Source organism: Arabidopsis thaliana, chromosome 2, assembly GCF_000001735.4.
Source record: "Arabidopsis thaliana chromosome 2, partial sequence".
NCBI lineage: Eukaryota > Viridiplantae > Streptophyta > Magnoliopsida > Brassicales > Brassicaceae > Arabidopsis > Arabidopsis thaliana.
Window position 1 is genome coordinate 4,848,019 of NC_003071.7, and position 21,062 is coordinate 4,869,080.

General features: G+C 38.4%; 6 pseudogenes across 6 annotated transcripts; 2 read left to right on the forward strand and 4 right to left on the reverse strand.

The window, feature by feature from the left end:
* Positions 1 to 1,927: 1,927 nt before the first annotated feature.
* On the reverse strand, positions 1,928 to 4,132 carry AT2G12025 (annotated as a pseudogene; the record flags this gene model as incomplete). The annotated part of the gene is made up of 1 exon: positions 1,928 to 4,132.
* Positions 4,133 to 7,638: 3,506 nt separating this feature from the next.
* Positions 7,639 to 8,514, forward strand: AT2G12040 (annotated as a pseudogene; the record flags this gene model as incomplete). The annotated part of the gene is made up of 1 exon: positions 7,639 to 8,514.
* Positions 8,515 to 8,995: 481 nt separating this feature from the next.
* AT2G12050 lies at positions 8,996 to 10,168 on the reverse strand (annotated as a pseudogene). Its single transcript has one exon.
* A 3,469-nt stretch (positions 10,169 to 13,637) lies between these two features.
* On the forward strand, positions 13,638 to 16,319 carry AT2G12060 (annotated as a pseudogene; the record flags this gene model as incomplete). Its single annotated transcript has 1 exon — positions 13,638 to 16,319.
* Positions 16,320 to 16,890: 571 nt separating this feature from the next.
* On the reverse strand, positions 16,891 to 17,464 carry AT2G12066 (annotated as a pseudogene; the record flags this gene model as incomplete). The annotated part of the gene is made up of 1 exon: positions 16,891 to 17,464.
* Positions 17,465 to 18,421: 957 nt separating this feature from the next.
* Positions 18,422 to 20,697, reverse strand: AT2G12083 (annotated as a pseudogene; the record flags this gene model as incomplete). The annotated part of the gene is made up of 1 exon: positions 18,422 to 20,697.
* Between the last annotated feature and the right edge of the window lie 365 nt (positions 20,698 to 21,062).

Genomic DNA, 21,062 nt, shown 5'->3' on the forward strand with positions numbered 1-21,062 from the left:
AGTATCGAGAGTTTAGCGGAACGTCACCGGTTACTCTAGAATCATAGTTTGAGTTCGAGAACGATGCGATAACAATCCTAATATTAGCTAGATCTACAATTTATCTATCTCCCGAGACAATTCCTTAGACCTGACGCTTTAATCACTTGAATCTACAACTCGTTTACTTGCTTATTTGTCTTTTACATTCATTTACTTTCTCTAGCTTATTTAAAAACATCATACGTCTATTGTGTGAACATCGAGAGCTCAATGGAATTCGACCCTTAAGTGCTAACGACGATCTCTTATTTGAGGGAGTAAGCTTAAGGCAATTTAAGTCTATCCCTTAAGTTCTCTTTTAGTTCACCATTAGACTAGGTGTCATTTTAAGTCTAGATACTTCTTTTCTATCACCTAATCATGTGTTTCTTTGTCTTTTGGTCTCTTGTGTTTCAGGTACCTTCACATTGAGAATTACGTTTCAATGGCAGATTTTTAACCTAAACGTGTATTCTAAACGAGTTCGATTGTTCACCTTAGTAGATAGGCTGATTTTTATTACACACCTATAAACCAGGCTCATCAAATAATAGATCCAACTACAGATACCTATGGTGGGCATATCTATTGTCTAGATTCAAGATCTAGTTAATTACTCTAGATCTAGCATTAAGTATAATCAAAGATGAAGAATTCTACAGATAACCTAGCAAAGGGATCTACTAAACCATATGAATTCCTAATGAGAAACCCTATTCCTAACAAGCAAACTACTCAAACATATTGAATGAAACTAGAAACATGATTGAGTTAGAAAGCATAAACACAGCAAATAAGATAAGAGTAGGAACGGATCTCTTCATTGTATTGACAACTGAATGAATCTCTGAATACAATGGATGAATAGCTTATGTCTTGAAAATAGAGATTACAAAGAACTTGATAAAAGAAACTTAGGTCTAAACAATAACCTCTAAAACTATATATAAGCCCTATAAAACGTCAAGGGACTAATAATGCAAATAGGGAAGTCTTCTGGGGCAAATTTCCACTTCTGTAAATTTGAAAGCGTCATGGACTTTACTGGGCCGAAACTGGTGTCGATCGACACTCTCTCTGAATCCGGAATCCGAAATCGTCCTTAGATCCTTTTTCCTTAGCTTTTGCTCCAAAATGTCTCCTCATCTCCATTGTTGTCCCAATGCATAAAATACCTGAAAAGGCACTAAAAAGACTCGAGAAATAAGATAAAGACTCAAAATCCTATACCTAAAACATAGATAAAATCAGTAAAAATAGAGATATATCCACTCCCCAAGACTTAACTTTTGCTTGTCCTTAAGCAAAACACAAAAGCCGAACCCGTGGAAGAGGTTTTGAAAACAAAGGAACTCCCAACATTCTCTAGCTTATTGCCATGATCATCAAAACTAAATCCACATGCCTAACAAGTCTAATCAAATCCTAACCAACATGTACTTCTCTGCAAGCTTACACAACATTCTAGATTTCATACCTAAGTTTCACAACTATATCCACTAGCCTTTCATCGTTGTGTCTCATCAAACAAGCTAACATTCAAGATTCTTCTAGACTTATTCTTGTACTATACCATGATAAGTGGACCATTCTGTATATTTTTTTTCTTTGGTATTCTTTCTCTCCCCAGACTTATTCTTTTTAGAGAGTAAACAAAGGGGAACTCGCATACTGGATCGACACCCTCGACATTTTTTCAACCTTTGTAATTGATCATTCCAAATAATGTATACTAATGGGGTCATAAGAAACATTCCTACCCCTATACACTATCCGAAAATCCTGTCAATCTCTCATTTTCTTTTTATTTTTATAAGGGAAGAGGAACACATTCTTTCTTTATCACATTGGTCTCAATATCAGGTATGAACAATGAGTCAAGATCTATGAATACTAACCGTTTGAAGAGGTAAAAGGAAGAGCAGTGAGATTAGCTTCAGCCTTAGTGGTTGTGTTGGATACTAGGATATCCTCAAGTCTGTTGGTTTACCATCTAGATTTTCCAATAGTCAGATTGAGTAGTCGAACCTGCAGCACTCATCAATCAGGCAATAATCAAGAGAAATATAGATCATGATTCATAACTAAACAAAACAAAAGGTTTTTGTTTTCTTTTTAGTTTTTAAGGAGAAAATGAGTCAATTAACCCAAAAATGAAAAATAATAAGAATCAAAAATAAAAGCAATATTAGTAAGAACCTCCTCCAAACTTAAACGACATTGTCCCCAGTGGCATTCAAATCCGAAGAAAGCGGGAAAAATAAAAGAAAATAAAAGAAAGGAAAAGAAGAATCAAACCAGTGGGTTGCCTCCCACTAAGCGCATGTTTTGAGTCAATAGCTTGACTTTGCGGAGTTCATGATGTGGGTGGAATGGTGGAGGATTGCTGCTGCCTCCGCGCCATCCAAGGCGGTGTGTAAACTGAACCAGTCTGGGCAGCTGCAGGTGTCGATCGACACTCACTGGTGTGTCGATCGACACTCTTCTCATCACCTGCAAGAACAACACGAGAAACAAGCTTTCGAGGAACTCTAGGCTTGTTAACATGTGAAGCAGGCTTCAAAGAATCTAAAGAATTAATCGAAGGTAAGCGGGAGAAATGATAGAAGAGAACTTATCACATAAGGCCTCAAGAAGTGTGGGCTGAAGAGATTGTGCAAAACCCTCTATCTGTGAATCTTGAGGGTGTCGATCGACAAGAGTTGTGGTGTCGATCGACACCGTTGATTTGCAACTCTCATTGGCGAGTGTTGTGTGTGGCTCTTTTTGGGGATTCTGAGCAGTATGAGGAGGTATGTTTGTGCTAGAGGCAATACTACTGATAGTCTTAGTGAACTCTTAACCATCCATGCCAAACTACATCTCCAAATCACAAACTTTTAGAGAGTCCTACCTTTCTTCACAGCAATCCTAGCACCAGTTGTAGCTAGGAATACTCTTCCAAGAATAAGAGGATCCTTGGGTTCCTTATCGTAGTCCAGGACCACAAAATTAGCAGGGATTAGGGAGTTACCAACCTTAACAAGAACATCCTCAAAAATTCCTTCAGGGATTCGTTTGAAATGATCCGCGAAGAGGAGAGTGATTCTAGTCGGCCTGTAGTTAGTCATGCCTAATCTCTCAGCAACAGACTTAGGCATGAGGTTGATACTTGATCCCAGATCACACAAAGAGCGGTTGAACCTGCTTGAAGAGATAGAGCAATCAAGAACGAAGGTACCTGGATCTGGAAGCTTCTTAGTGGTCTGATAAGGAGTGATGGTGCAGATGTACTCAGCAATGTCCACTCTCTGTGCTTTCTCTTTCCTGACCTTAGGCAGCATAATTGCACTGATGTCCAATGTCAGCAGTTTAGCGTCATCTGAGCTAATACCATTGTCAACAAGTCGCTTGACATACCTGTTGATTGGTGATAAGAGGTCTCATAAGCATCATTAGGAAGAGAACTAAGGATCTTTTCCATGATGGTTGTGCACTTAGCAGCGTGAATCTCCTGCTTAGAACGACGCTTCCTACGATAAGGGACAAGAGGAGTAAGCAGATTCGAGGTGAATTGGGATTCGCACCTCATATGGTGCAGTCGGACCCAATGTCGATCGACACTCTAAGCAAGTTATGAACTGAAACTAACTTAGCATTCACCTCTGCCATCTGATTACCTGAAACAGCTCCATCAATCTTCTTCCTCTCAAAGTCAGCATTCTTGGTGCTGTTACTGCAAGTGAGATTCTCTATCAGAGCGGTAGCATTGCTCGCTGCATCTAGAGCCATCAGGTACCTCCAATCAAATCTTCTGAAAAAGGTACCAAGAAGTTGTATCTCACTGAAGCCATGATACGGGCAGTCCCGTTGATACTCCTTGAAACGAACCCAAGCGGCTTTGAAAGCCTCAGCTGGACCTTGGGTAAAGGTAGACAGCTTGTTTTTCAGCGCCTCAAACTTAGCATCATCGTAAAAATTAATCAAGAATGCTATCTTGATGCTTCTCCAAGTCTTGAGGGAACCTGCTTTGAGTTATTTCAGCCAACAATGGAATAAGGGAAGAGCTTGCACAGTAGGTAGTCCTCTGAGACTCCATTAGCTTTGATGCTCAGGACGAGGTCCTCAAACGCTCGATATGTGTTAACACTATATTTTACTCATTTTATACATGTATTTATCATCATTTAGCTTAGTGATCACTCATTGTATCATATCATTTTGCACCATTTTAGCTTATTTTGCACACTTAGGCATCTAGAATCATATTGCATACACATTGCATGTTTTGGTGTGTTTTCAGGTGCAGAATGAGTTTACAAGGAGTTTACTCGACCCTCTACCCTATCGCCCCAGAGGGGAACCAGAGGAGCAGCTACTCGACCAGTTATTCATTGCCGCAGAGGGGAAGCAGCAGAGCATCTACTCGACCAGTTATTCATTCCCTCAGAGGGGAACGAGAGGAGAAGCAGTTATTCATTGCCCTAGAGGGGAACCAGAGGAGAAGCAGTTATTCTATTGCCCAAGAGGGGAACCAGAGGAAGCAACATACACTACTCGACCCCCTACTCGATCCCCTACTTGATCCTCTACTCGACCAATTACTCGATCAACGGCAACCTATTCTACAAGACATGTTGATCATTCCCCACTCAACCAGACAGTGAGCATAAGAATAAGAGAGGAAGAAGCAACTACTCGACCAATTGATCACTCAGAGCATGGAGGCAAAGGTGCAGACTTTGCAGCACTCTCTTTACTCGATCTTCAAGATCGAGCATCCATCCAAACCGCCTCAAGTCTCTTGTCTTCTAGTGAATCTAGGGTTTTTGAGATTTAAGTATAAATAGGTTCTTTGGGGTTTGTCTAAAGAAAATAAGCTTTTATCTCTTAGTTTTTCTTTGTGTTCTTGAATCTTAAAACCTTAATTACTCTTAATCTATTTCGTTTTTGCATTTAGTTCTTTGAGCAAAGTTGTTTATCTTGTTTAGATCTACATTTTGATATGCTTTCAGTAAGTTCTGGGTTTTTTTCTTAGTTATGTTGCTTGAGTAGTGATTAGGGTTCTTGAGGATTTATTAGATTAAGGTAATCTCTAGGGTAGTCAGGTGGTTAAGATTAGGTTAGATCCCTTCTGGATTCGTTGGCCCCTATGCGGTTTTCGCTGGCTAATGTGGAAATTCGACCATAGGTATCCAGCGTCCAAAAGACGTTGAAATGGATACCTGATCTACGAATTCTAGAGATTTGTAGACTCTAGCCCAAGAGATTGGATAGACTGCTTATTGACTTTGGTAGATTGTTGCTTAAACCCTGCTCTGCTATGTTTCATCAACGAGAGTTGAGATTAGAAAGTGGTAGAGTTATGGGGGTCTCTGTCACGAGAGTGGATTGACCCGGTTTTTGATTCTATTGTCTAGGGTATATGCCTTTCGCCTATTAGCCACCTGATGAACCTTAGAGTTGCCCTTATCAATGAATCCATCCTTAGGACTTCTATTGTTCTTAGATTTATTTGTATTCACCCCCTGATTGCACTTTTATTCACCTGTTATCTGTGTCACCTGTTGATTGCATTTTAGTTATGAAATTTGTCACCTATTGGTTCTACTCGACCCAATGATTGAGTAGGGCTCTTGATAACACGGCTTTTTAGCCCGTTTTAGCTATTGTTTTCTTATGTTTCAGAGAGAATTTGGAGCCATTCTAGAGCCAATTAAGGAGAAACACCTATTCTAGGTGCCAAGAATGTTTTAATAGTTTTGAAGCTAAAAGTATCCAAAGACGATCATTCTAGTGCTTCGGAAGTTTAGCATCCGGCCAAGGTTTTGCCGGACTCGGCATGAAGATAATTAGGTATGGATGGAAATCTAGAAGATTCAAGATTCACGTCGAAGTTGAATCGAAGCAATCCATGAAGCCGTTCAGAAGATATGGCCCGAAGAGTGAAGACATGTCAAGAACCGGCTGTTTGGAAATAAAAAGTCCAAAACACATCCGGCCGATGAGACTTGAACTCGGGCAGCTCCGAGTGGCTCACCACCGACCATTAGGTCATTCCCAAGTCTTTCCCTTTTTGCGCCACCGCCATTAGGCTCCTTTCCTGAAGCCCACTACTCGGCCCGATCACTTACTTATCCGGCGGAATGACGTTCTTACCCCTAAACCTAATTCTTGGGCCTCAAGTATAAATACTTGTCCTTAGCCCTAACCCTAAATGTGCCTTTATCACCAGCGAACCCTAGCCGTCACCAAGAGCTGCCTCTTAGCCGTCGCACCTCTTGAAGCTTGAAAAACACCATCTCTCTCTTTCTCTTTCTCGTTTTCGTGTAAGACTCTTTAAGGTGGAGCTTTGCCTCTTGTATTCTACATTCAAAGAAGTAATCTCTAAACCCCTTTTAAGTTTAATTCATCTTTTAGTTATGGTTTACTCAACCCAACTTTGGATTAGCTCCTTTGCCATGAGCGACTAGATCTCTAGTTGGGTTTGAGGGGGGTTTCAAAGGGAAATTCATGGGGACCAATAGATCAAAGATCTAGGTTGGCGGTTTCTATGGCTTTGTTTGATCGTTTACACTATTTCTTCTAGTTGAGTTTATTCTTAATGCTTGTATGTCTGGAACGCCACCTAGTACTTGCCTTTAGGTATTTCATTATTTGGCACAATCTCGTTTGAATGTTTGACCTAACTCAACTGAATAAAGAACTATAACCGTTGCACGCCCGCCGAGTGATAGGGACTTATGAACTAGAATTGAATCTGAACTTAATGCCTGATCTTGTATTTTGAAACTATGTTAGCACCTACTAGCCGACAGGGCAACTGAGTACGTAATTTACTAGTGATAATAGCCGGTTTTCACCTACTAGCAGTTAGGATTAACTAGTTTTGATAGAGTTTCGTATGTTCGGGAATTTGGAAGTAAACAAACCTAGCCATGTTATCACCTAGATTGAGATCTATATCTTATTATTGAATCGTGAACATCCGGAGAAACCCCTGATGACCTAACGCTTCTCTCTTATAGTTTATCGTTTAGTTTAGTTAGTAGTCTCTTAGTTTAGTTATTCGTAGCATACAACAACCCCTCTCTTTTATTTTGGTCCTAGCTTCACTCTCTTTTTAAGGATTTCTCTGAACTACTTCTCTCATTGTGGATTCGATCCTAAAATACAACTCCGATATAATGTGCACTTGCAGTAGTCGTGTGGTCTTTCAGGTAAAAGTCTGAAAGCGAAATAAACGAAATAAAACACGCATCAGCTCTTAAGTTCTTATTTTTGTGGTTTGAATCCTGATTTAGGATTGTTACTAGAAACCCACCATCATTATAATCTGGCTTGACTTAGTTGCTTCTATACACATCTTGATTGCTAGCAATAACAATGGACTGGATTGGCACCCCTTATAGCTGCATTGATATGTTAGTGTTTAAGGGGAATTGAACTGAACCACACTTCAGCACATAAGTAGGCCTGAAAAACCTATTTATTAATTTGGCGCCGTTGCCAATTCATTGTTGGATTGTTACATTCAAGATATCAGAAAAGTTAAGATCAACTTCTTTTACATTACTCAAGTTACTAACTCATCTTTTCGTCTGCTTGTTTTTGTGGTATAGGTACTAATCTTTGTAAATGCAAACTCGGTCCAAAGGTTCTGCACACCTACTACCTTTTAAAGATAGAATAGACAGAATAGCTCGTGAGTTACAAGAAACCAAAGCAAAGGCAGCTTGTGATCAGCAAAGACCAGCTGCTATGGATCAACAGAACAGACCAGTTGATGTTTAAGATCCACCTAATGTTGAACAACCAAGAAACATTGGCGCTGGTGATGTCCCAAGAAATCATCACCAAATACAAGGGATAGTGCCACCACCAGTTCAGAACAACAACTTTGAAATCAAGAGTGGTCTCATCTCCAAGATCCAAGAAAACAAATTCCATGGTTTGCCTATGGAAGATCTCCTCGACCATCTTGACAGCTTTGATAGGCCATGTGGCCTTACCAAGATCAATGGAGTCACTGAAGATATGTTTAAGCTCACACTATTTCCTTTCTCCTTGGGAGATAAGGCACACCACTGGGAGAAGACTCTGCCCTAGACTCCATCAACTCATGGGATGATTGTAAGAAAGCTTTTCTTGCCAAGTTCTTCTCTAATGCTCACACAGCTAGATTGAGGAACGAGATCTCAGGCTTCACACAGAAAAACAATGAAACTTTCTGTGAAGCTTGGGAGAGGTTTAAAAGCTACACCACTAAGTGCCCCCATCACGGTTTCAAGAAAGCTTCATCATTGAGCACACTCTACAGAGGAGCTTTACCAAAGATCAGAATGCTACTAGACACTGCCTCGAATGGAAACTTCCTGAACAAGAATGTCGCAGAAGGATGAGAGTTAGTCAAAAATCTAGCACAATCTGATGGGTGCTACAATGAAGACTTTGATCGCTCAGTGAGATGACTGAGATGACTGATAAATGCAAATGTAAGGGACATACCTTCTTGTAGAAGAAGCTCGGTATGGTTCCTGCTTCCTGGCGTTTTTTGTTGCTTCTCTTTGTCGTACCCACCAAATATCTCAAACAAATCCATCAACGACCTCTGAAAATACCCTTTTACATTCGATCCTTTCCTGCTATGACATCTTTATACTTAGAATCTGACACATTTGTTAATGAAAACTGTAAAATTTTTTACTATTACCTGATTGAATGAAGCACTGCTTCAATGTATGAGGTTAGATACTTCACCCTCGTTGTGTCTTCAAGAGATGAGCTGTGCATAGTCATTTGACGTGTATATGAAGAATCAATCACCACACAGAGAGAGAGCTTAAAATACATGGAGAAGAAGCAAAGTAAAGTCTAACGAGAGGAAGAGAGAGAGAGAAAGAGACCATTCTCTAGGATGTAGACATGAGGATTTCCACAAAATTCTTCAACATACAAAAGTATTTGTCGCAGACTCCATGGTGAACACTCGAGCAACTGTAACACTTGCAATCATTTAGTTTTAACCCTTGAAAACCCAAAAAGGCTAAAATAAGAAACAATGAATGAAAAGACAATCTAAAATAGGTGAAAGAAAACATATTAAAGCCCTTTTATGAGCTAAAACCACAATACATTACAATGTCTATGTAGGATCAAAAGTCTCTTTGATAAGGGGAGTCTGCGCCATTGTTTCATTAATTGTTTCAAGCAACATAGTGAAAAAATCAAGTGATCATCAAACAAAACAAAAATTGCATAGATTCATAGATAGTAGAATTCTCAATTGCAATTTCTACAATCAAACTGTAAAAAAAATTGCATTGATTCATAGATTCTATTTGATATTTCTACAACCAAACTCTATAAATTAATTCTCCAAAACCTGCAATCTATAACTAAGACAAACCAAACCTGACAATTAATTTATCAAATATTCCTTACGGCATAACCAACTTAACAATAACAACAATGATAATTATTAACTTATCTTTTAGACCAAGTTTTGAGGATTTACTTACCAAAGTTTCCAAGGTAATGATCTTTATTCCCGGTAACACGGCCAATCCATGCTTGCCAAAGTCCTTTTTGATGATCTTGGCACACATTGGTATATAAGCTCCTGTAGAGAAACCGCTACTCTTCATGTATTAGATCGAGTTTTACCTCTAGTTACTATCAAAGACACATATTTAGACTATTAATTAGATTCTGTAAAGTTCTTGCATTTGGACTTACCTCCTGAAGGAGGCAATGAACTCTTGTTTGGTCATGTGCTTCATTTCCTCCAATTCTTTCCAGTAATTGGTAATCTAAAAACGCATTGGAATGGATTAGTAAAGAGTTGTATAAATTAACCACAAACGGATAAAATCATAAGAGGATTCGAAAGAGTGATAGAAGAGCCACACATGGCCAAGAAAAACAACACCACTCCCATCTGCAAAACATCATCGCTTCTTCATTAAGGTCAAGGAAAAAGAGAAAACGATGGAGAGAAAGGGAGAAGAAGAAGACTTACCTTGAGGGTGGTGGATGGATCGCCAGAGAAGAGAGCTCTGAGTTGTTGATGCAGTGACTCATTGAGGTAAGGCATGATGAGTCTGAGCATCCTCTTTACATCTTCCTCTCTAACTCCAACCACTTTATGTCTCTCCTTCTTCACCATTTCCATGCGTCCATTATTATATACCTTACAACCCCAATCACAAAAACAACATGCAAAGATATGTAAAGAGAAAGATAGTGGAATTGGGTCATCGTATCACACCTGTTGATCATTGATTTTTATACAAACATGATGCCCAAATAGGTGAGTCTCATGTACGCTACCACCGATATGAAGTTGTGCATATACATTCACTTTTTAGTTCTACTACTTAGAAACTAACCGTGTTATCTCTTTAATCAGTTGAGAAAAAAACCTGAAATTGAGATGATTGGCGTAGGAAGAAGAGATTATTAGGAATGATCCGAATCCTAACACCACGTTGACCTTGATACATCTCTCCACAATACCAGATCCACTGGCCATTTCATTTCATTCAATATAGTTTTCATAGCAAATTTTTTGTAGATGGAATAATGCAGAATAAATTATTAAAAAATGTTTCTGCAATTTCTGGGGCTGAGTAGAGTTGTCTTGTTACTCTGCAGATCTATCTGGAAACAGTCTTAAAGAGTTAGTGAAAAAAAAAAAATTCTCGAATCATTTCTAGAAAAAGAAGAATTTACATTACCTGGATTGCAGACTATTATGAACTCTTCCATAGAAACTCCTTATTCAAAGTTTGATAACCACTCACCAAAAAGCCTGAACAAAATCAGACAACAGTAACACCAAATAAATAAGTACACTCGCATCTCACAACTAATTCGATTAAGAACGAACACAATAAGAAGAAAAAGGAACAAACTTGCAGATTGAGGCTTTAACCCAAAAATTTTCCGGCACACGGATTTAATCGAAGCTGCTCCTTCCTTCCCGATTATGAGATCCCAAGATATTATTCCACCCAAGAAACTACCATATGCATCAACCTTTTTTGTAAAATTTTCATCGCTCTTCGCTGATTGAGTTTGAAAAGGGAGGCTGAAAAAAAAATGAAAATGAAATGAGAGGCTAGGTTTTTACTTTTTAGTCGTTCTTTAACAAAACATTTGACCTAATGGAGGAGGATCCGCGTGTTTTTTTTTAAAACCGGGTCAAAGTCATTTTCATGTATCAATGGCCAGGAATTAAATTGTCAAGATCCGAATAAACAGTTAACGGGTCACTAATATCCGCGTGTTTCTAAACGGTTTTTTTTCATGACATAAAATTTTTATCCCTATGGCAAACTTGTTATTTCAGCGAAATTCATGCCTACCTCATTAAACGTACGTCTAAAATAATAGAGTAGATATATATAATATTAAGAACAAAGCTTATATATATATATATGTTTTGTTCTTAAAATTATATATATATGTTTCTAAAACGTGCTAGGCCTTCTTTAAAAATAAGAGAAAGTTCTGGCCTAAATCTCCAAATCTTCTTAACTTCATTAAAACGCGTCTTTGAACTGCTGTTAGGTATTGGTGTCGATAGACACCTACACGGTTTTTGGTCTGAGGATTGCTTCTGCAGCATAAATTCTCTATTTTGCACCACAATGCTCCATAAGCTCCAAATATATCCCAAACATGTAAAAACCTAAAAACGACTACAAAAGACTAAAGAAATAACAAATAGACTCTAATACCTATCCTAAATCATACTTTAAAACCGGTAAAACTAGGGATATATCAGTTTTGAATCGTGCCATCGTCGGGTCTTGTTAACGTTGTTACTTGATCGCCACGTAGTGCGAAGGGTTTGAGAGACGGGGCTAGCTACCCTGGCCGAGTTTTCAACACGACGGTGTAGCATTTTGGTAGTGATGCTACGGTTACGTACCTTTGTGGTGGTAACGCATGAGATCACGGGAGTGTGTTTTTGGTGTGGGTGTTTGAAGGCAGCATATCGGGCCATATAACATTTAATAAGATTGGAGTCTTAAGTGAATTTGCATGGTTTTGTAGTTGCTTCGGCGAACTACCTTTTGTTGTTATTCTCTGATGCGTGCTTTGTTTTAGAATTACCTTTGGCAAACTACCTTTTGTGCTTTGTGTTAGAAACTAATATCTATTGCAAGGAATCCCGAGCTACCTTAGTAATCTTAGATTACTCATGATTCTACTTGTTTTGCAGGAAACCCATTGAGGGGAATAGAGGGCGTGGTGGACGATAGGAAACCTGGAGTAGATTTGTGCCTTTTGTAAAACAAATATGTTTACCATGGTTTTGGGCACTAGGCATTGGCCATAAGAACTTTATAAATGTTTTGGTAACATGTTGTAAAATACTTCTACTTCAGAAATAAATCGGGTATTGTACAAAATTACGAGTAACGACTGATAGTGACTTAGTCCGAGTCGGCACAACACTTGAATATCGTAAGGGTTGACAAACCTAAACGATATACTTAGTGGGAGAGTGGTCATCAATATGCCGGCTAAGGATTGAGATTGGTTCCTGAACCTCGACTAAATGTTGATGATTAATCTCATTGTGGCGTCTTCGGCCCCCCCGTGACTTGTCTGGTCATAGAGCGACTCGGGGGACGTTACAGACAATGTGTGTTCTTTCGTCACATATGGAGAAGGCTACGATTTTGAAACCTAAAACCAAAAAAAAAAATCTAGGTTTAACGAAAATTGTGTTCATTAAGATAAGGCCGAAACATGAAGAGATATGATTTAACATGAACAGAGAAGATGTACTTGCATATCATCTTTATATATATATATATACATCTCATAACAAGCATGAAATTGTTATCAAACACCAAATTAAGAAAAACAAAACAGAGGGTAAACGACTTCTTACACAATCTAGCAAAATGGATGAATGCTTCAATTCCTTTGTTGATTTCAAAAAAGAAAGAAATAATTAACCTTCTAGGTATTAATTATTTAGGAATGTGCAAAGAAACATAAACAGAGAAAATTAAACGAATCATATCAAAGGGAGAGAAAGAGTCGTACCTAAGCACTGGATTAGAAGAAGTTTAGAACCCTAAAAGTCACATAGAAGGAGTTAAATAAACAACGTAACCGTCGTGTCAATATGGGAGAGTAGGGTATGGTTTACAAATGAAGTGACACTAATTAAGCCCTACCTCACGAGAAAATCGTCTGGCCAGTCCCTTTTTGTTCAAAAGGAAGCCAATAAATCCTCCTGAAAAACAGAAATAATTTTTGTTTTAATTTAAATCGAAATATATGGATATTACTAGTATATCCCCATCTGAACCTAATTATTATCCCTAAAACCATGGTTCCTTTCCGAACCGGAGCACCCGAACCACCTTTACTTTTTATTTGAAAATAAAAAAACTTAAACCCTAATATTTCCAGAGATTTCTGATCGAAATCATTTTTCATTATAACCGTTATCGATTTTTCTCCCCTTTCTCCTTAGTAACCGGTGAAATTAACCGCATTCCCTATTTTCTTTAAATTCAATCGATCGTTCTTCTCCATTACTTGAATTCCCATTACTTCCGTTCTATTTCCGATTCGAAACCAAGCACTCTCAGATTTCAGTCGGAGTGATGCCACTTAAAACGCGTGGAGGAGGTGAAGGGAAAAGAAAGAGAGAAGCGCCGGCGAAGAAGGAGAAAGATAAGGTGCCAGTGAAGAAAGAGAAAGTTAAGGCGCCAGCGAAGAAAGAGAAAGAGAAGATGCTGGCAAAGAAAGTGAAAGTTAAGGCGCCGGCAAAGAAAGAGAAAGAGAAAGTGCCGGCTGAGGAGCAGTCGCCGGCTCAAACGACTGCAATGGCGATGGACGCTACGGCTCCAACGACAGCGACAGACGCTACGGCTCCAACGACGGCTCCAATGACGGAGAGCCCGATGCTTGAGGATGCTACGTTTTATGATACTCTGAAGCAAATTCACGCTGAAGAAATTCAAAAGAATATGCAAATTGATGAGGTGGAGGATGAGAATGAAAAAGAAGAAGCAAGTGAAGAAGAAGAATCAAGGAGTAGTAGCCAAACCTTGGGCTCCGATTCCGATTCAGAGGAGGCGGAGACAAACGAGGAACTCGCATGTGCTAATCCCGTGGAAGAGGAGGAGAGACAAGATGACGGCCTAACCGCCGTTATCGAGGAGGAGGAGGAGAGTAGCTCCACGAGCGACAAGGACGTCAATGTGGAAAAATCTGTGGAGGATAAGGGAGACGAGGACGAGAGAGACGAGGACGTGATAGTGGAAAAACCCGTGGAGGAGAGGACCATAGAAGAGGACATCGCAAATGTGGTAAGTATTCCATTTCGTAATACCGCTTTAATTGGGTAATAATGCAATTGTGAAATGTAGACAGTACTAGTAACATTGGGAAATGCATTGTTGATATTTAGGTAATATTGGTGGATGTTGGGTAATACTTTAGAGTAATACTACAATTGTGATTTATCGATAGTTAGTACTAGTAACTTTGAGAAATACTACATAGTTAAATAGGAGGATCTGTGTAATACTGGTAATTTCGGAGAATACTTCTGAGAAATACAGAGTAATACTGTGGCAGTAAGATTTACAATTGAGTGATATATGAATAGGAGGATCTGTGTAATACTGGTAATTACGGGAAATACTTTTGAGAAATACAGAGTAATACTATGGCAGTACTATTTACAATGAGTGATATATGAATAGTAGGATCTATGTAATACTAGTAATTTCAGGGAATACTTCTGAGAAATACAGAGTAATACTATTGCAGTACTATTTACAATTGAGTAATATAGGAATGAATGTTTGTTTCTTTCAGGATATGGAGGAAGCGTTGGCAATGCAACCACTCGGTGTGTACTTCACGGCGTCGGAATATACCAAGAAGATAAAGTTAGCGACGAGGTGTTATATCTCGGAAGTGTTGAAGACCTACGCTGACTTGAAACATGCTCTAACGGATAGCGAGAAGAATTATTTTAAGGAGCATCCGAGTTTCAAGCACATCTACCATTTGTCATCCGGATATACCCACAAGTTAATAGGGATGTGGATGCTTTTTTTCGAACGGCATCTATTGAGAAGAAGAAGGAGGTGGTTCGTTGTTAATGGAGTTCCCATCCGCTATGGTATTAGGGAGCATGCTTTGATGTCTGGTTTTAACTGCAAGGCCTATTCAGCTAATTATCAGAAGCTGGTAGTATGAACTTCGCCAACAGGTACTTCAAAATCGGGGTAATTACACGTGAAGACGTGAGAACCAAGCTAATGGAGATGGAACCGGCTAGATCTAAGAATAGGTTGCGGATGGCGGTCCTCTATTTTTAACAAGCATCATTCCCGTGCCTACTAAGACCGGGGAAAGGGCTAGTCCAATTGATGATTCTGTGTTGGGACTGCTAGTGATCTTACGTTTTGTAAGACATTTCCATGGGGGAGATATTCTTTTGAGTACATGTTAAAATCGATCTCACACACATTGAATCATTTTAACGATGTCGTCCCGAACACTCAGTCACCATGGCCTGTTCCCGGATTCAGTGTGCCGCTTGAGGTAAGGAAATCACATGTTTTATCATTGTTACATTTTCGTAATTCAAGCTAACAATTAAATTTGCATGTATTTTGTGTAGTTTTTAGCATTTGAGGCCATTCCATCATTTAGGGAAGATTCATAGAAGAAAAAGAGGGTGTAGATGCCGGTTGTCCAAGGATGTGCAAGGTGAATTTCAAGAGGACCGAGATGAAAGGGTTTACCCTTGAGCAAATCAACCATGTACTGGGAACAACTGAGGTTGGTATTTCCTATTATTCCTTGAGCAAATATGATTTTATTTATTTCTAATATTTATTGTTTATTATTTCCATAGGTCATTGAGAGTATAATTAAAGAGAATGATGAAAAAGTACCTCTTTTGGCTCAAATCACCGGAGAAGAGGATGATGTTGATAAGCACGATGTCATTGTTGATAGTTGGATGAAGCGTCTTGGTCAATGGCGTGAAATTAGATTTGAGGAGGTGTACAACGAGGATGTGCAGGCACGAATGGAAGCCCCAAATGAAGAGGAAGTTCCCACAGCTGTTGGACCGGGAGACCCGATGTTAGTTGATGTAATGGAGAAGCTTCATGCCATCAATGACAAGCTGAATGAAGCTTTGTTGGCGCTTATGGAAATGGAGGAAAAACAAGCAACTTTCAAAACATTTATGGATGAGATGAAAGCCAAGGTAAATTTGGGTGATACCGGATATACTGTACCATAATTGGTAATATCGCGTAATACCAGGGTTTAACTAAATTAACAATGCAGATGTCTCAGAACCCACCAGATGAGGAGGATGCAACAACCAAGGACAAGCTGGCTGCTCCTGTTGTACCCAAATGAGTGACCCGTTCAACCCGTGCAAGCTCTAGTAACGTGTGAAAACTATTCGTGTAACTTCTCCGGATTTGTATTTTGATTTCTTGTACTTTGACTTTGTTTTCAGATTTCGCAAGTACTCGTAAAACGATGTTTGGATTTAATTAATGTATTAGGATGTTTTATGATATTTATTCTTACTGAAATACGGGAAATACCTCGTGCTACTACTACTAAGATATTGAATTTTACTGAAATACGGGAAATACCTCGGGCTACTACGACTAAGAGATATACTGGAAATACAACAGGCTACTACGACTAAGAGATATACTGGAAATATAACAACCATAGTATTACCAATCATAGAGAAGTCTTACAATCGAAGGGAAAGTCTTACAAAGCATACGGAAAGTCTTACAAAGCATAGGGAAAGTCTTACAAGGAAATTAACAATAAGATTAAGGAACAATAGGTTAACACATTACTTCTTTGGAACCATAGGATTACGGAATACCACTTTGCTCACGTTCACAATCTCTGCACGGTGGGCTTTTAATCCTTTTTGCATTTCTTCTATGAGATACTCATGACTTAGAACTTTCTTCCGATTGTAATCAACACTCTCCCTTAAGCTACTCACCTCTTCTTCCATAGCCTCATCCCAAAGTTTACGGATGTGCATTAAATCATTTCTATCATCCTACAAAGTACCAAATATTTATGAAAAATAGATCTAGATCTACAAAAACTAGAAAAACTTGTGCAGTATTACTTGTTCTAGGCAGTATTACCAAAACGGAAAATACTTTGAAATACCAAATAGATCTAGATCTAGATCTACAAAAACTAGAAAAACTTGTGCTCTACATCAACATACCTTAAACTTCTCGCATTAATAGTTTCTCTTTTCATCCTTTCAAGTGTCGACAATGCTACCACCACATGGACAAAACTTAGGAATCCCTTCCATCATCGCAACCTTTTCCATTTGCTCAATGGCTCTCTTGGCCGCTTTCAAATCATCGTAGTAGGGGTCTCTCTCACACTCTCTATCCATGGTAGAAAGATGAAAGAAAGATGAGAGATGTGAGAGAATTCGAGAAGAGAGATGAGAGATGTGGGAGAAGAGAGATGAGAGATGAAAGAAAAAGAGAAAAGAAGATGAAAGATGAAAGATGAAAGATGTAAGAATAGATCGAAAAAGAAAGAGGAAAAAGAAAAAATTGAAATTTTTGGTTTTGGAGAGAATCTCAAAAATTGTTAGGCGCCAAAAATTTTGGGGGAAAACCAAAAAATTTAATTCTCCACATGTGCGCCATTTTTTTGGAGATTTTTTACATGTGCGCAGCCTTTTTATAGCATAGTATTTCCTAAGGTTTTGGTAATGCCAATTTCTCAAATAATATTACTTTCCATGTTTTTCATGTTTAGTAGTATTTCTTATATTTACAATTTGTTTATTTAGTAGTACACTGGATAAACTTTATAAATATAGAGGTTTAAATGTTTTGTGCAATTATAAATTAAATATATATAGCAATATGAATTTTTTATTTAAAGTTGGTGTTAATATTAAAAGTGAGCTTAAAAGTATATGGGATATGTTGTATTGAGTCTACTAAAGAGAAGTTAAAACGATTTAATATTAAAATTTCTAACTTAATTAAGTATAAATGATTAATAATACATTTTTATCTGTTAATAACCCACTGTATTCATTTTTTTTTAGTTTTGAGGTAAACAAATTCGAACTCCATAATACAAACTTAGTATTACCGGTTGTACTAATATGACCAAAAATTTGACAAAAACAGACATGATATTATTTGTTATAACTAGTATTACAAAAAAACAATAGAAATAGACATAGTATTACAGAAGGGGAAATACAGTATTACATAGTATGTCCATACAATCAAAACAACAAATCACTGTAGAAACAAAGTAAAATACTCAGATAGGCGTATTCCCAAATAATAATTGTTGACACGATTGCCTTGGACGCCTTTTGTTTTGCGTCCTTTCTCGTTTTGGCCGCTTTTCCCCGGTTGATGGAAATCTTAGCATTTTTTTCCTTCCCTTCTTCGGTTTTTTAGACAACGAAACTATCTTCAACGCCTTTACTTCATCTGATACTTCTCATTGCGACCTATCCGGAACAAAATAAATAGTCCTATAATAGGTCAATGCCCACAATTCCGCCCAATAATATTTTGTAACCAAATCATGTAACTCCAAACCTCTTCTCCGATCTTCATCATCCATAATGCTAATGAAAGCGGCTAATGCATGAATACAAGGATATTTTTGGATATCGAACACCTTGCAACTGCAAGTTTTCAAAAGCAAGCTCACCGTATAATCTATTCCTTTCTCGCATGTGATTACATATTCACGCTCGAATGAGTTTAGCTCCACCATTTTCAGCTTCTCGGCAAAAACCCACAAATCATGCAAATAATTCTCCACCAAAGGCACCATCTTATTTTCAAAGGATCCAGACGCGGCTTCCATCCGATGTTCATTAAACCAAACGGAAATTTTTTGATGATCGCATCAAGCATTGGTATTAACGAGTATTTCCTTGCGTTGCGAAACACATTGTTCAAAGATTCCACACAATTGCTTGTGTCTAAGTTGTATCTTTCTCCGGGGAAACAACTCCTTGCCCATTTTTCTTTCACGGTTGTATCCTCCAAATACTTGGTCGCCTTAGGATATCTCAACTTAAACTCATCATACGCCCGGTTGAAGTCCGCCACGACGTAGACCCGACTTAACTCCTGAAACTTCCATGCGAGTACGTCTCTGTTGGTGTTAGTAGCATGACCTTTCACATTTTGGGACAAATGCCAAATACAATACCCTTGATGAGCCGCGGTATACACGTTCCGTATGGCCTTTAGCTTCTCGAAAAACCAATCCCAACTAGCATCATTCTCACTGTCGAGTACGGCAAACGCTATGATGTAATGGTGACGGTTAGGGTCTTGAGCCGAGGCAAACACTAGCACCATGCCATATCCGTTCTTCAAATGTGTTGCATCCACAATTAAAACTTTCCTCATCACTCTAAAGCCTTCAATGCTAGCTCCCAAAGCTACGAATACGTACTGAAATTTATCATTCTCATCCAATTTCAGATAAGTAAATGTACCATCATTTACCTTCTTCAACATATACAAATAACAATTAATATCCTTGTATCTTTCTTCCGGGCTACCTTTTAAGTCATAAATCGCATGATATTTCCCCCTTAGCGTTGTCGAGTATGATACTTTCACACCTAATTTCGTCTGAACTAGCTCCATGATAATCCTTGGAACCGGAGTTTCCAACTGTCCCGGAAAATGATCATGAAGGAGAGGTGCGACTAATTATGGGTTGCCTTTCCTTTTTCTGAGCCTACTACTACCTTTACTTAGCCGAGTGCAACTATGCATCTTATTGTACCTTCTAATCGAGAATATATCAGTATTACTGATATTTGACGCTCGTAAACGCCAAGAACAACTTTCTTTGGCACACTTAAGGACATAGCGCTCCTTATCCGACTTCTTAATCACATAACCAAAACTGTTAGCAAATGCAGCTCTACCCACCACCTCGTGCAATGCCGCCTTGTTTGAAAATTCTTGACGTAAGGTCAACCCAATTCCGTCTTCCCATTCTTTTTTAAACATACCAGGTTCTACAGCAGGTGGCGACTCAACATACTGTTCCCCCCTATCAGAATTATCCATAGACTCATCATAGCGTGTTTCATCTTCTTGAGTCTCGTGATCCTCCTCCACTATTGCCACAAGTTGTTGTTGAGTTCCTTTTTCCTCTTCTAATAAGACGATGAGTGCACCATCATCCACTCTCATTTCATCGTCCTCTGAATTTAACTCCGTATAGTTCTTACCAACATAACTTTTACCAACTCTAGACAATTGCTCGGACAATTGCTCAAGCGGTTTAGAGATCTCCTCCACAACCAAAACACTTCTCCGGTTATTTTTTGCGGATGTTACATAAATAAAGACATCCTCATCATCACAAACGTTCATCTCTTCCTCTACTCCGAACAACCATGGATTGTACCTCATATGCAATTAACCTTATTTGCATCTAATCCAAGCTTCGTCAATATCCTATCTTCTAACATTGAAAGAGTTATCTTCTCCCCTAATGTCTTCATCATCACATTATACATGTGACCTTCGAATTTAAAATATATGATCACGTTCTCTTTCATTGTAACCTGCCAAAACAATACACATACTCAGTCAATATTACTAGTAATACCGATTCTACTACATTTTCAGTTTTACTAGTACTAATTCCGAAATATTACATGTGTGAGTAATACTATTACATATATGAAATACTACGTGTCTAAGTAATACTGGTGCTATTAAAACATACTATCTATATAAATTACGGTACAAGTTGTACCGTACAACTATACCTAGTTCGACCAGTATTATTTTCGCGACAAGAACAAATATTCGATTTGAGTTCAATTTAGTATGAATCAGTATGTGAAATCAATTGCTTATCCATTAACAGACCAAATTGAGCCTAAATCTATACTTAAACTTCTAATGTAGGTGCTAGAACACAATAACCCAAATCTAATTGGATTGAATCTCAAAATCCTCAAAATTTGT